The 13,031-nt window shown below is 54.6% G+C and overlaps 1 long non-coding RNA gene across 1 annotated transcript; it reads left to right on the top strand.

The window, feature by feature from the left end:
* The first annotated feature begins 296 nt into the window (after positions 1–296).
* LOC125150625 (uncharacterized) lies at positions 297–12,826 on the top strand. The gene is made up of 3 exons (XR_007146408.1): positions 297–425; positions 1,438–1,492; positions 12,684–12,826. It is a non-coding gene; the product is annotated as an uncharacterized LOC125150625 (long non-coding RNA).
* Positions 12,827–13,031: the final 205 nt, after the last annotated feature.

Raw genomic sequence — 13,031 nt, 5'->3', positions numbered from 1 at the left:
TATGCATGTACATGGGCATCGTCACGCCTGTCGGTCAGTATAGATAAGCATGTGTTTCTTCACACACGTCCACACGTGAATAAGTGGCTTATGCCCTCACTGGCTGGGTGACTTTGGGCAAATTACTTGACCTTTTTGTGCCTGTGGGCCTCCAATTTACAACTGCAGGGTGGCAGGGTATCCAGGGCTCACCAATACCTGTGTGATCCTCTATTTCCCAGGCTCCCTTGCAGTTAGGGGCCACGTGACTAGTTCTGACCAATGACAGGGAGCAGAGTGGCGCTTGTCGCTTCGTGGGTCTGAGGCAATTAAGACCGCAGGTGTTCATCATTTTCCTTTCCGGTGTTGGTGACCGACAGGGCCGCCTGTCCCACGGGGGCCAGCCATGAGACAGAGGAAGGCCAGCGATCCGTACTGGGCTTTATGTGAGTGAGACAAATACATTTACTGTGACTCAGCACTGAGATTAGGGGCTGGTTTGTTATCCTGTCCGATCCTGACCAATAACAATCATACTTGTCCCGTAGTAGGCGTGAGATGGTGGGGAGGCCTTTCCGAGTTCACGCGTTCGTGGGGATATTGTTGGGGCTTTGCAAAGATTCCCATGAGCTGGGGTGTCGTGATATCTAGTGTGAGCTCACAGAGTGCCCCGGAAATAATTATTGTCCTTATCATTCCTTAATGAGGCAGGATTTCTGGTGAGTTTCATTTCCAGACCTCATTTGGAAGGGTGACTGTACCTTCCATAGAAGGGTGACTTTAGCTACTTGAGCAAACAAGGTTTACGGGACCAACTATGTGCTCCTGGAGGGCTGGGCAAATGGAGACGGACGGGGGCCATGCGGGGGGGGGGGGGGGGGGAGGGCCCTGCAGGACCAGACAGATAACAGCCGCTCCCACCCTCGCTCCCCACCGCAGGCAGCGCCCGGGAAGGAAGGGGTCCGTCTCCCAGGGTGCGGTCCCTGCAGGCTGGGGCTGTAGCTACGTGAACGTTCTGTCGGGGATCCTGGGATGGGCCTGTCTTGGATGATAAAGGCATGTCAGTGCGTGTACAGAGACCCTTCTCTGAGCCAAGTCCTAAGCCCACACCTTGATGAACTGCAACTTAGTGGTCACGGTGTCCCCGAGGACAGACTTCTTCATTCTCCAACTTAAGGACAAGGATGAGACTCTGAGACAGGAAGGAGCTTGCCTGAGGCGGTGGGGCCAGAACTGACCGCAGAATGTCCGGCTTCCACCCAGGAGGTACTGTCCTGCAGCTGCCCGGATAGTCTGGGCACTCACTACCTGCCGAGTCTGCCAGACAGTCCCCTCGAGAGGGTGATGAGGACAGTGACAGGCATGGCCAAGTTGGAGAAGCGAATTCTCAAAAAGCGCGGAGAACGCAAGACCATTTTTATAAGAAACAAAACCAAAAGCTCCTATGTCTTTCCTTAGATCCATATGTAGGTGAAGGAACAGAGAAGAATCTGGAAGGAGACGCACCAGACTGGTAAGCGTTACCTCCAAGGGTGACAGGGTGGAGGGTGGAGGTGATCTTGGGGGGCTTTATCTCTGATGCTTACGTTGTTTTTTACAGTGAAAATGTGTTCACATACCGCCTGTGTAATCAAGAATTCATTTACAGATTTAAAAAGGGTAAAAGTGAATAGACGTCCCTTGTGGGGGTCACAGTTTAGGACTGCCTGTCTGCCATGTTCGCTCACGCTCATCCTCTGTGCTCTGTCAGATGATCTGTGTGTTAACGCTGTGTGTTTCTTGACCCGGGCTTTTGCCGATGACCGTCCCTCTGTCGGGAACATCCCCACCTGCCCTCCCCCTCCATTTTCACCTGACTCCTTTTTGGCCTTAAGGTCCCGAGCCAGGCATTAGCAGCTCTAGGATCCTTTCCCTGATTGGGGCCCCTTCCTCCAGGCTCCTGAGTTCCCCCCACTGTAGCTTTCATCAGCCTGTATGACCACCTCTTGTTTTCTTGTCTGTCTTCATCGCTGGATTATAAAGCGTGTGAGGTAGGAGCTGGGCCGGCTTTGTTTGTTACTTGATCTCCAGCACCTGACGCTTGGCAGGAACTTGGCGAGTGTTTATTGAACGAGTGAATGGTTGAGTCATGAACATGTCAACGGCGGTTCAAACAGCACAGATGTGCGTTTGAATGATCACCTCCTTCTTTCTAGCCATCATATCTCTATGGATAGTTTGAGTTTGCACTCGCTTACCGGTGACAGCATGTGGCTTGGCTCCCCAAAGGCTGGTTTCTATTTAGTTAAAACCCACACCTTCTCCACCCGAGTCGTGGGCCTTCCTCCTTGGGGGATCCAGGTGCCTGTCTTTCCTCCTGGTTCAAGTGTCTCTTATTATGCTCAGCCCATCGCTGGCTTTCTCTCCTGGCTTCTCAACCCCAGAAAATCTCATCTGTCTGTCCCCACGGGCTCTTCAAGGAGGCATGCTTGAAGCAATATGGTGCATGTGTTGCTTGGGGGTGGGGAGTGAATGGTAAGGAAGAGAGAGTGGAGGGAGCTCTCCGGAGCATGGGCCTCCTCAAATGGGATGTCGAGGTGTATTTGTGGTCTGGAGAGTGACCGTGACCACCAGGAAGAGGCCCCTCTAGTTCCATGTCTGGCTGCCATGGTCCCAGAGGAAGGGCACGGCCAGAGGCTGCGGCCAGAGGCTGTAGCCAGATGTGCTACATGGGGATATCTCATGTGGCCCCATCTCTGATGGGTATCACAAACCCAGGGATGCCACAAATCCACTCCGGCCCCTCCCCCACTCAGCCCGGACCCTGCCTCCCGGACCCCCCTACTCCGGCCTTCCTGGGAGCCAGGGAGCTGGGGACAGGAAATCACACACCGAGGCCCTATCTGATACCCATAAGTTTGCGCAAGCTTATGTAAATCACACAAAAACTGACAAGTTTTCCTATTAAAAGATAATTGTAATCAGGGTGCCGGCCGTGCGGCGTGGGGATGATTGGAGATGGACGGACAGCACGGAAAGATGGATTGTTTTAATTTGCACCAATTAAATTGAAGTTCATGGGATCATCTTCTTCAATCTTCATGAATACTTTATTTTCTGGCTGCTACGGAGCTATTAAAAAGAATGATTGAGGCACGCGGCAGGCCGGGTATATTTTATGAAATATCACCTTTAAAGAATTTGAGTACGCCATTTTCATAATGAGTTTTCTAGTACCTAATCCTCTTTTCTATTACTACATTTAAGAAGTGGATTGATCTGGGAAGTGCCAAGGGTGCAGGTAATGATACATTTTGCCAGGCGCAGGCGGCGATAATGGATCACGTTTTGGCCAAGAGGATAATGGATGGGTACTAGGAAAAGGTGTGTGCAAGAATTTGGTGGTGCTGGTCCAGCCTGCGCAGGGGGCCTGTGCTGAGTCAGGCTTCCACTCTTACTTGGCGACTGCCCTGGCTCCGGGCCTCCGGGTTAAGAAAGGCCTGGAGCTCAGCGGAGGAGTGGAGCAAGGTGGGGGGGGGGGGGCAGGGAGCTGGGACGGGGCGGGCTCCGGGGTCTGGGGCAGGCCGGAGGGGTCTGCGGTCTCAGCGACAGGGAGAGGCTACGGTTGCCTGTGCCATCCCGAGCCGGGGGCTGACACTCTGGTGTGCAGCCAAGGGTTTGGGTCTGGGGGAGGGGTGGAGGAAGGGGGCTCCCGAGCCCACGAGGCAATTAATGGGGTCCAGACAGGACAGGGTCTGCAACAGCCCTAGCTACGGGCCTGACCGCAGCAACCCTAGTCTTGACCTTGACCTCCTTTCTCTAGGCCTCATCTCTCAGCGCAGTGGTCTTTGGGTCTAGAAAGGAAAGGCAGACGAGGAAGTGGATGGCCGGTTACGCTCCAAGAAGGCTGGGCGAGTGTGGGCCAAGGGGTCCCTGCAAGGATGGGGTTCTGGGGCCTTTGGCCTGTGGTCATGATGATGGGCAGAGGCAAGGGCTTAGATGTGACATAGGAAGCTGGGTCAGAGGAGCCAAACCCGAGTCGTGGGCCTGGTTTCCTGGTCTCAGCAGATACCTGAGGGCGTTGGCCTGGCCCTGATTGGCCTGGCCACCAGAGGCCCAGCACCAGTGGCTTCCTGAGCTCCCTGCCATTGGCCCTGGGAAGGGTGGGCACCCGGCAGGGCCAGCCCAGGGGCGTAAGCAGACAGCGCCCCACCCCAGGCTGGGTCTCTGCTCCGCCACTTGGCTGGGCTCTCCTCCCCAAGCTTCAGCGGCAGCAGCCGTCATAATTAACCCTGCTAATTAATCAGGGCAGGACGGATTAATTGAGATCGCAGGAGACCAGGAGAGCAGGTGCGGCTCCGGGGCTGACGGGATAACGAGGGCTCTGGACGCCCAGGGGGCCTGGCCCTGCCCGGGGGAGCCCTGGGCTCGCTCAGCGGCGAGCCGTGCCAGGCAGGGGCCTGAGGGACCCCGCCCTGCCGGCTGCCCTGGGCCGACTCCGGCAGGCTTTGACGGGCCGAGGCTGTGAGGCCAGCCGGGCGGACACACAAGTTCCGCCCTCAGCCCACGAGCAAGGAGGCCCCGGGCTTCCGGGGGAGCGGGAGCAGAGCAGGGCCCAGGTGGGACCCTTCCCCCACAGGGGAGCAGGCCTCCTGCCACCCCTGAGGCCCCTGGAAGGGGGCCCACATTTAAGCTGAGACCCCCAAAGAGTGATGCCTCTTAAACTCTGGGAGGGATTACTCAGCGGGGTTTCCGGCAGGGGAGTGACAGGGTCATTGAAGGTGCCCAAGTGGAGGCTGTGACCAGGGTCCAGGCAGGTGCAAATGGTGGCTTAGACTGGGTGGTGGCAGTGAAGGCAGGGAGGGCTCTCTGGTTGGAAGCTACAGAACTTGCTGATAGATGCAGCAGACTAAGGACTGAGGGACAGAAGGTCAAGGGTAATTACTCCATTACCAGGAGGTTCTGCTCCTCGGCTGGGGAGCCTGGAGCAGGTCAAGAGGGCAAGAAATGTTCAGCGTGTTCCAAGTTACAACTTCCCCTCCACGGAGATCCCACCACTCTTGTCACTTTGTTCATGCTGTTCCCTCTGCTGGAATGCCCTTCCCTACTTGAAGCCAGGTGAGCTCCTACTTACCTTAAATACCCAGAGTGACCCTCACCTCTCTCTCCCTCTCTCTCTCTCTCTCTCTCTCTCTCTCTCTCTCGGTTGTTGTAGCTTCTTCTTTGGCACCTCTACAGTACTTCTTGTGACTCTTGAACAAACATACAATTGTCCTTAAAGGTCCTTTTGGAATATGTTTGGGAGCTGAAATTACCAGCTCCCTCATATGCTTAATCCTCATGGAGGCATCACAAGTCATTTACCCCTTTTTCAGAAATGCTTATTTATTTTTGAGAGAGAGGGGGGCAGGGACAGAGGATCCGAAGTGGGCCCCATGCTGACAGCAGAGAGCCCGATGTGGGGCTTGAACCCATGAACCGCATGATCGTGACCTGAGCTGAAGTTGGGTGCTTCACTGGCTGGTGCTTAACCACCTAGCCGCCCCACCATTTGTTCCGTTAAAGCAAGGTTTTCAACCTCAGCATGGTTGACATTTGGAGCTGGAGCGTTCTTTATTGTGGACTACTGTACTGTGCCTTGTAGAATATTCAGCAGCATCCCCGGCCTCTGCTCATTAGATGCCACTAGCTTCCCCCTTGGTGAGAACCCAAAATATCTCTGGACATTGCCAAATGTCCCCTGGGTCAGTGCTTCTCCAACACAGAGGATCTGGACTTGTGTACGAATATGTTCCTGAAAGCACACGCCTGCCGAAAGACGCATACGAGAATGCCCAGGTTGTCGCCCCACGCTGGACCGAATGCTGTCTGCAGTAGGAACAATGAGGAATACGTAGATGGTCACTCGGGGACACTGTGTGGCAATAAACTGTGTCCCCAGCAATGGGGATGCATCTCACAAGCAAGAGAAGTGGCCGGATGCCAGGGAGTGCACCCTATATGACCCCAATTATGGAAAGTTCTATGGCGGGCACTAGAGTCAGGTTGGTGGCTACCTTTGGCATTCGCCACCGCTTGACGGGCTGGTGATGTGCTTCTCGATGGGCGTCAGTCTCGGTCCGGGTTTCATGGCTGTGTTGACCCTGTTAAAACTCTCTGGGCCAAACACTTAAGCTTTATGTATTTTTCTGCAAATGTGTTATGCTTCAGTAAAAAGTATACTGAGGGGCACCTGGGAGGCTCAGTCGGTTAAGCGTCCGACTTTGGCTCAGGTCATGATCTCACGGTCCGTGAGTTCGAGCCCCGCATCGGGCTCTGTGCTGACAGCTCGGAGCCTAGAGCCTGCTTCCGATTCTGTGTCTTTCTTTCTCTGCCCCTCCCCTGCTCACGCGCTGTTTCCGTCTCTGTCAGATAGGTAAACATTTTTAACAATTTTAAAAAAAGGGATACTTAAAAAATAATGACACCACCTTAAAAAAAAAAAAATGAAAGTCTGGTGTGTGAAAGTTGAGCATGGTAAGAAAGCGGGTCTGGCTTGCTCAACACTAGAAAATTACAAGGGCAAAATATAAAACAGGATCACGAACTTGCAAGGGTTTGGATGTCTGTTTTGCACTTTGCCCTGGTCAAATGCAGGGAGGACTTTGAGGACTCACGTCAGAACAAGCCAGTGCCCTGTGGGGCAACAATGCAAGTGCTCCCAGTCAGCTGATGCACAAAGTTGGACTTACTGGTTGGGTAAAATGCAGGTACGTGTGTGTGTGTGCGCGCGCGCGCGTGTGTGTGCTATAGTATACAAGTATACAAGGAGATGTTGTGAAAATAGAAACTTAGAAAAAGTGAATGATTTGCACTATCCACGTCATGGGTCTTATTTACTCGGGTTGGATCATTTCCATTAGCCCCAAACGTGTTGTGACATCTCCGGTCTGGTCTTGTAAACACAAAGCTCCCCGGGGCCCTGTTCTCCTCCAGCTAACACGGCTTCCGGGCGCCCTTGAAGCAGAGTGCCCCGGGAGACTTGTCTTCACTCGCTGCTGCCTCCACCCCCTACACACAGGCCGGCCAGCCCTCCCCTGGAGCCGGGGCCCCCATGGACAGGCCCCACGGTCACTGGCATTTGACAGGCTCAGCCACTCCTTCTTCCTCCTTCCTTGGCTTCCAGGACGCCCTCCCTTCCCTCCCCTTTGTCTCACTCGCTGCACTTCCCCGGGATTCTTGGTGGCTCCTTCTGTGCTGGTGAACCCCAAGGCCGCATCCAAGGGCACCCTTCTCCTCTATGGCTCCCGGTGACCATCGTGCGGACTCGGAGCTAAATCCCCCGGATCGCTCCCTCGACTCCCGCTTCTGACACCACTGCCTATGTGACAGCTCCAGTGGCTTTTCTGGTGTCTCTCACTACACCCCCTCCTCCTGCCACCTTCTCATCCCAGGCAGTGGCATCTCCACCCTTCCCGGGGCTCATTGCAGCCTCCTCCAGTCCTCCAGGAGCCTGTGGATCAGCTGCCTCGCAGGAAGTCCTGTGGAGTTACCTTCACGGTATATCTAGAATTCACGCTCATCTCCCGGCCTCTACCGTCACCCCGTCCTGTGCTTGGACCAGTGCAACAACCTCATAGCCAGGCCCTGCCTCCACCCTCGCCTCCCTATAGTCCGGTGTCCACTTGGCCACCGCGGCTCTTTCTTAAATTTCATCAGGTCGTGGAACTTCTCAGTTCAAACTTCGCGATCTCAACACAATCCAAATCCCTGCCACATCCTACTGGTCTCCCACGATCGAGCCTGCCTGTCCCTCCACCCCATCCCCTCCATCAGGCAGGCCGAGAGCTGCCTCAGGAACTTTGCACCAGCTGAGCCCTGGCTTCTCCCGCAGAATCATCTCCTTAGGGTCTTCCCTGAGCGCTAGTCCCAAAGCTCCTCATCCATCAACTCCTTTCTTCACTATTATCATTTGCTTTGCCTTCAAAGCCCTAGGTACATTATGACATCATATTTTGTATTTGTTTTGGGTTTATTTTTTTTAAACCTTTTTTTAAATGTTTATTTATTTTTGAGAGAGAGACAGAGAGCATGAGCAGGGGAGGGGCAGAGAGAGAGGGAGGCACAGAATCCAAAGCAGGCTCCAGGCTCTGAGCCATCAGCACAGAGCCCAACGCATGACCTGAGCAGAAGGTGGATGCTTAACCGACTGAGCCCCCCAGGCGCCCATGCTTTGGGTCTGTTATGTATCTTCCTCACTAGGATATGAGCCCTCAGAGCATAGGGCCTTGCCAGGCTGGTTCTAGAATAGGGCTGCGTATAGTAGGTCCAGCCCTGTTCCGGAAGCAGACTGAGCTGGGGTTCAGTCCCATTCTGCCCCCACCAGCTATGCTCTTAGAGGCCGTGTGACTTAGCTTTCCTCAACCTCAGTTTCCTCATCTGCAAAGTGGCACTAATGGTGGAACCTGCGAGTGGGGATGCGGCGGGATAGACTCAAGACAGAGAGACCCTGCAGTCGGGGAGAGGCTCACCAGCACTAATCTGGTCACGGAATGACCCAGTGTGTAGATAGTGAGCCATGGGTCTGGAAACTGCTGGGCCTGAGGGAGGGAAGGAGGCCCAACAACCCTGACTGAGTGCCCATTGTGTGTCAGAGGCTAGATGTTATCTTCGTGATAATATCTCAGCTAAGGAAATAGCTCAGAGAGGCTAAGGAATTTGCCTTAGGTCGCGCAGCTGGGGAAAGAGGGTCTATTCCAAAGCCCGACTTGGGTGCCGACCCTGGCTTTTCCCAACAGCTTCCCCCAATTTCCCCGCTGGCCCTGGTCCCAGTGGTGTCCTGGCCTGGAGCCTGGCACATAGTAGGAGCTCAATACGTGAATGGAAAGCTATCTGCAGACTTAGATCAGGGGCCCTGGAGTGTGCGTTGTAAGCACACGGGTCTCCTCCCTCTCGCCCCTCCCCCCGGCTCTGAGGGTCACGCCAGGCCTGCGCTCGGTCCTATGCCAGCAGTGACAAACTGGATACTCCATTCTACACCAGCGTTCACTTTAATTGCCCGAAAATTGACGATAGATGCAAGGAAAATAATGAGGCCTAATTATGTTAATTAAACGGCTAATTCATTAATTAACGCACTCACATCCTTGGCTTGGAGAGCCCCTCTGCTGTGGCCGGGAGGTTGGTTCCGTTCCAGCAGGAGGAGAGGCCCTGCCTGGGACCTAGAGTCAGTTGTCCTCTTGGGTGGGGGCCACAGACGCCGTGCTGCTATAAGCCAGCTGAGCCACTCGTCCTCGGACACCCCCTGCCCCAGGACCCTGTTCTCCCCTCCTGTGTGCAGTGCGAAGCGCTGGGAGGGGGTGATGAGCAGATCTGTGCGGGCTGGGCCGGGTCCCCAGGAGCTTCCTGGTGACTGCTGGGGTAACCTCCCAGCCTGGAGGAGACTGGATGGGCAGAGGCCCCACAGAGAGAGAGAGAGAGACAGAGAGAGAGAAAGAGAGAGAGAACAGGCAGGTCTGTCCAACCGGAACAGCTCAGGTGGCTGTGAGGCCCAGGAGACCTTCTAGCACCCGGACCCCTCTGGATAAGATCGGGCCTCATTGCACTTTGCAGCTTGGCCACTGACTTGCTGTGACCACAGAGGAGGTGACCAGTGTTCACACGGCGGACCAGCTCCTCACCCCGGACCCTGAGCACCTCTGCACCCGCCTCCTGTCCCTTCGCTCTCTGCCTGTGCCCTGTGCCCCCCCCCCCCCCGTCCCCCGGACACGTGCTGTCCCAACAGCTGGTCCTTCGCGTTTAGCCCCTGATGCAGTCTGTAATGACATGACTGTGAGCAGCTTTGGACCATTCCTCTCTCCCTAACAAGCCCCTGAGCTCCGTGGAGGACGTGCCAGGGTCTCCCGGACTCCCTGCTCTACCCTGGGGCCCAGCCAGGTGCCTGGCACACAGCAGGTGCTCATGAGCCATTTGGGGAATGAATGAAGTGCACGTGAACGACAGGGTTCGTGGCATGAGGGACTCTGTTGCCGAAGCCCGTCCCCCCAACCCGTTCCTTTTCCTTTTCCCCTGGTCCCAACCTGTACTATCGTCTCACGAAAATCATCTGTTTTATTTGTTTCTGTCACCAGGCAGGGCTGTGCCTCTGGGTCCCCTGCCCAGGGATTGTGAAGTAGGGATGTATTTATAGTCACACACTCAGATGAGTAATGATGTCACTTGAACATCATTGTGTGAAGAGGTTAAGAGCGGGATCTCGGCACTGAAGGCTGGCATCGGCCGCTCCTGGGCTGTGTGATCCTAAGCAAGTGTCTTAACCTCTCTGGGCCTCAGGCTTCCCCTTGGGAACGGAGATGGTGAATGCTGCTGTCTCATAGGGGCTTGTGCAAAGTATGTGAGATACTGTGTGCAAAGCGCAGAGACTGGGCCTGGTGGAGGCCTTGCTTCATGAGTGTCAGTGACACCGATTTCTTCATTCTCCCTAAAACTCTCATTTTGAACTGCAAGACCCCATTCTTTTTAAAAAAATGTTTTTAATGTTTATTTTATTTTGAAAAAATTTTAAATATTTATTTTTGAGAGAGTGCGCGCGCGAGAGAGAAAGACATAGAGTGAGAATGGGGGAGGGGCAGAGCGAGAGGGGGAGACACAGAATCCAAAGCAGGCTCCAGGCTCCAAGATGTTGGAACAGAGCCAGAGCCTGACGTGGGGCTTGAACCCATGGACCCCGAGATCATGACTTGAGCCAAAGTCTGACACTTAACCAACTGAGCCCCCCAGGCGCCCCTACACAAAGCTCTTGCCGGCTGGCCAGCCTTCTCCCTGAAGCCCCTCTGGCTCCCTTCTAGCTTCTCCTTGTGTCTCTGTCTCTTCCCTTCTCCCGGTTAACCCCCAAGTCTGAGTCATATTGGTGGAGCCTGAGGCAAAGGGGAAAATCTGTGCCCCATATACACTTATCAAAATACCCTCCCCTCAGTATTTTGAACCAAGTGGCAAAGGTTCTTAAAAACTCCACAATCAAGAACAAGACTGTATAGAAAACCCACATCGCCCAACAGTCTTGTCAACCCTCATGCACTCGCCTCAGTCGCTCGGGCGGGTAGGAAGCGATCTCTCCAGGTGCACGACGATGCAGGGTCTAAAACAATCAAATGACAGCCAGTCTTTAGTTCAGTTTTGATACTTTGTTCATCATGGATTTTTTTGTATTCCTTTCGATTTAAAAAAAAAAAAATATATATATATCATTTCTGTTGATCATTGAGTTTTTGGCGTCCCCTTGAATTTTGCGTCCGAGGTGAGAGCCTCCCTTGCCTCAGAGGAATCCAGGCCCTGCCTCCGACCCAGACTGTTCCTCTTGCGCCACCCCAGCCCCACCCTCGGGTCCCCACGCTGCGCCGATGTCCTCGTGACCCCTCCGGCCTCCTGCTCTCACAAGAGGCTGCTGGGAGTCGGCATCCCGGGCAGGACCAGGGCAGAGCTTCTCTCTCTGGGACCCCCACGCCCATCTTGCAGGAGTCCTTAGCCACTTTTCCCCCACTTTGCCCGGGGACCGTCTTGGAGGAGGGAAGCGGAGTGTGGGAACCAACCAGCCCCTTTCTTTCCCTGGAGACGGGGTGGGTGGGGTGAGGAGGAATGGCTTTCTCTCCTGGGCCTTTGTTATCTCCCCTGCTGAATCCCTGCATCAAGTTTTTATACCAAGACCAGGACCGGGGCATCTTGCCTTTTCAGCTATTTCCTAAAGCCACGTAGGCCCCTCCCCCCCCGCCAATGGGGGCAGGAAGCAGGGATTGTGGGTTTGTACCCCTTCTCCCACAGCATCCTGCCTCTCTTGGCACCCAGTGGGCCTGTTGGGATGCCCTTGAAGCTGGCCGGGAGGTCCCTCCAGGATGGAGCCTCCCTCCTGCCGGCAGCAGCCGGAGAGGAAGTTCTCCAAGGTCCTCGGGATCGGCCAACTACGCAGAGCCCCCAAACTGCCACCATCCTGCAGAGACGAGCCGGGTGGAATTCAGCACTGTTTCCCAGCGAGAGGGAATCGATTGCTTTATTGCTGAGACTTAATTTGAAGGAAGTGAAACTAAAGCCTCATAAGAAATATGATTATTATAAAATGCTTAAGCCTCTGCCTGCGGGGCCCGAGTCCTGCTCGTCTCACCCCTGTCTGGGGTAGCAGAAGCCACAATCTCACCCTCTAATTGGAATGGATTTCAAAAGTGCAATAAAAGCAACCACCTAGACGAGGCAACGTGTCGCTCGGAGCCGTCTCTGGGAAGGCTTGATGAATGTGGGGTTTCTGCAGAGCTCTCATCTCCTGACCTCTGGCCCCGGGCTCTCCCCTCCAATGGACGATAATGGTAATGACAATGATAACAGTATTAATGAGAGCAGCTGAACGTTTAGTGAGCAATTATTACGCACCAGGCGCTTTGTGGGCATTGTCTCATTGAATCCTCATATTAACTGTAGGAGACGTATTGCGTAACCAAGACCCCCAAAACTCAGTGGCTTCCAAGGGCAATCACTTATTCTCATAGACCTGAGGGTACCTGGGAGTTAGCTGCTCTGGTCTGGGAGGGGCTGGGGCAACTCGGTTCTGCTTCTCGAGCCCCATCCTCTTCCTGGGACGGGATCCCAGCACAGACATATTCTTCTCATAGACGGCAGAGGCACAGAGAGCAGATGGGGACACCCGAGGCCTCCTGTGGCCTTGGCACCCACGAAGGTTCCCCTCCTTCTTCCCCTTCCAGGTGCCAAAGCAGGCCACACGGCCAAACTCAAAGTCACAGGCGAAGAGCGATATCCTGCCTCTTCAGTGGAAGACACCACAAAGCCTCACGATGGAGCGTGGCTGTAAGGAGAGGCGAAGACTTGGGACCATGAACGCAATCTGCCACAGGTGCCACTATTATTATTTCCTTTTCACAGATGAGGAAAAGGAGGTCCAGAGAGGGGAAGCCACTTCCCCGGGGTCACACAGTCACAGAGGAGCTGGGACTCAGAGCTAAGCCCGTGTCCGAGGGTTCAGCGGCCCCTTTCTCATTACCCACTTGAGCGCGTGAGCCCCTTCCGGCCAGGGCAGTTCGCCAGGATCCAGC

This window comes from Prionailurus viverrinus, chromosome D4 (assembly GCF_022837055.1).
Source record: "Prionailurus viverrinus isolate Anna chromosome D4, UM_Priviv_1.0, whole genome shotgun sequence".
NCBI classification, from domain to species: domain Eukaryota; kingdom Metazoa; phylum Chordata; class Mammalia; order Carnivora; family Felidae; genus Prionailurus; species Prionailurus viverrinus.
The sequence above is the reverse complement of the archived record's forward strand: the minus strand, read 5'-3'. Positions and strand labels throughout refer to the sequence as shown.